The following is a 3,010-nucleotide window of genomic DNA, read 5'->3' as shown; positions in this document are numbered from 1 at the left end:
CTCGCCCACCGCCTAACGGCCGGGTCGCGCGGCGCGCCGCCCCGCGCCGCCCCTCCTTCCCCCCCGCGCGCGCGCAGCCGCAGAGGAGCAATCGAACCCGGCCGTTGTGGCCGAGATCCCGCCTCCCCTCCTGGCGCGCGCCTGAGCGACTGCCCCGCTGGCCAATCAAGGTTGCGCGCTGCGCTGCGCGTTCCGACCTGAGAGGGGCGGGGCGCGCGGCCTGCTCCGCCAGGCCCTTGGGGGGGGGGGCGGAATGTCTATGTCTTAGAGCGGCCCAGCCCGGCTGAGGGAGGGAGTGGGGGGACAGCACTGGGCCCCCCTGGGTGGACAGACGGGGCCGGGTGACGGCTTTTGGGGGCGATGATACTGCAGGGGCCCAGGGAGAGGTGATGGGGCCGAGAGAGCGTGGGGGCTGCTGGGACGGGTAGGGGAAGGAGGAGGCCTGGGCCTGTGGGACTCAGCTGAAGTCTCTCAGGGACGCTGCGAGGGATGGCTGCCGCGGCAGGGGGACGTAGGCTCAACCATGCAGTGGCCTCTGCCTCCCGGTTACGGTCGAAAGTGAAGAATAAATGTGAATTGTGGCAGTTGCTAATAAGTTCTGCACTAATGAATGGTCTGGCTGTTGTGGTTATGCTGAAGACCTAAAAACGCCTCATAAGGGGTGTAGTACAAGATGAACGGATCTGTCGGCCTGGAACGCTGATGTGCTAGTCCCTTTACCTCTCTATGTGAGAGTTAAGCTTTGTTCAACAAACTAACAAGTTCACCATGTAACACATCCTATTATTTTAGCTACATTTAAACACAGACATTTCAACTCCAAAACTTTTCTGATGGCAAAGCATAACACCTTGCATATGGTTCACCATAGAACCTGGTGGTGAATATTTTAAAGAGCTGCTGTATCTGTGATGGAGCATTTACAGCTGAAAGTATAGTGGCACAAAAGCTGCTTGTTCAACCTTGTATTAGACCTGCACAAACATTAACGTGATCTTCCTATGTGTTTTTTTCCTACTAACTACAAAGAATAAGAGAAAAATAAAAATAGTTCTACCATTACCCTCAAAATCACAATTACAATGTATTACCATGGCTGTGATTTCTCTGAGTAAGCATGTGATGCTCTCCTTATGTAAGTCATGGGGTGAAATTCTGCACCTAGTGATGAGTTTTCAAAATTCTTGAAATCAGTAAGCCTATGATTTCATCTTTCCTTTTTGCTTTTTTTACATTACTGTGTTTCAAACCTTGCAAATTAGTGTTTCTTGGTATGCTGCATTTTACGTTTAAGCTAGGAAAGGGTGTATGGTATCTCTTGTTAGCCACCAATACTTCTCCTTTCTGTTTATTTTTTAATGTGCGAGAGATGGAGAGTTGCCTATAGCAATCTCTGTATACTATGTGTTCACCTGCTTATTGTGATGTTTATTGTATGCATTCACAGTATTAATAGTATGATTGCTATGCAATGTACCTTGAAGGGAAAGTGTTTGATTCTCTTTTTGTGAGATCTGGATCCTCTCTTCAGCAAATTCTTGAGTACAAGGAAGGGTCAATGCAATCTAATGATTCAGTTTGACAGCCTGCTGTGCTCATTGAACAGGCAGTCACAGGACTGACTTGCTCAGGGATGGCAGAGGGTACAAGAGGACAGAAGGAGGAAAAAATTAAAGACGAGGAGCAATGACGCAAGACTTGTGTATGAATAAAAACACATCTTACAGAGTGTCCGTAAAGCAATTTAGGTAAAATAGACCTCTCCTGTGGCATGTTCATGTTAGAAACACTTTTTTAAAAACTAGAAACCATATAAATGGTTCAACTCAAAATTTCAACAATCTGCCAGGAGAGATGATGCCCAGCTCTAAAACAAAGTTAGATAAAGTTGGGGGGGTTGTTGCATTCATTGTTTGTCATAATTACTGTCTTGTTAATAAAGTAGGTTGCTGTCATGCAGGCAGATTATCTCTGAGCAGACAGAATATAAAGCTGTCTTAATTTAGTTCTGACTTCCAGTGAAGGTTTCACCACTTTCCCTAAGCTAAAAGCTGCTGTACTGTATAATCTTCCCTAATGCATAACTTAAATTTTCCTTGCCGTTGCTTAAATTCAACATTTTTTATTTTGTCCTGACTAGTGAATGTTCTAATCTTTGTCTAGTTAATGAGAATTTACATATTTCCAGAGAGCACTCTCTAGTTTTTCTGCTGATTGACTCTTAACCTTTCCTCTTATTTTCCAAATTACTTGTGGTTTGCTATTTTACTTTGAGCTATCTTCAGACTGAATTGTTCATCCCTTCTGAAATATGTTCACAAATTAAGTAACTAGTTCTTATGTAGACTTAGAGTAAACTAGATCTTTTTAAATGTGTCCATATTTCAAAAGCAGTGACACTATAAAAATACATCTCAGTAATTCCATTAAAGTCTTTTAATATTAAAGGTCAAATGTTATTTCATTACAATATTAGTCTTTACTTTATATATAATCCTAGTGTTCAGTTACACTATGCAGTGGCCATGGGATTATAATTCAACCAAAATTCCCCACCCCTCTTCCTCCCTGAATTCTTTTGTATTCCCCAACAATCTCAATTCACCTGTTCCAAGTCTTGGGTTTGGTCCTACAGATGCTCAGTGGTTCTATTTCTTACTCAGATCTACACTACTCGGTGTTTGCAGGCTGATCTGCTAACTGGAAGGTATTTTAGGCACTCTGCATTTGGAATACTTGTTTTCATCATCAAAATAATAAAAAAAAACCCCAACTTTTATTCACTAATGGATTTACTCAAAAGCTTTCTTAAATATTTGTGGAGAATATAAGAAAAAGGTTTCCTCCCATCTTGTCCTCTTTAGGAAAGTTGAAGGACAGAAAGGCAAGGTAAATGGCACTCCGCAAGGCATATCAGAGTCCCGTATCCTTGATCATCAGTACCAGTTTAGCCAATACTGTTTCCCTAGGATTTGTATTTTAGGTGTTCCAGTTCTTTGTCTATTGATCT

Source organism: Haliaeetus leucocephalus, unplaced genomic scaffold (assembly GCF_000737465.1).
Source record: "Haliaeetus leucocephalus isolate CR32 unplaced genomic scaffold, Haliaeetus_leucocephalus-4.0 Scaffold262, whole genome shotgun sequence".
In the NCBI taxonomy this organism is placed as follows: Eukaryota; Metazoa; Chordata; class Aves; order Accipitriformes; family Accipitridae; genus Haliaeetus; species Haliaeetus leucocephalus.
Note: the sequence above shows the minus strand (reverse complement) of the source record.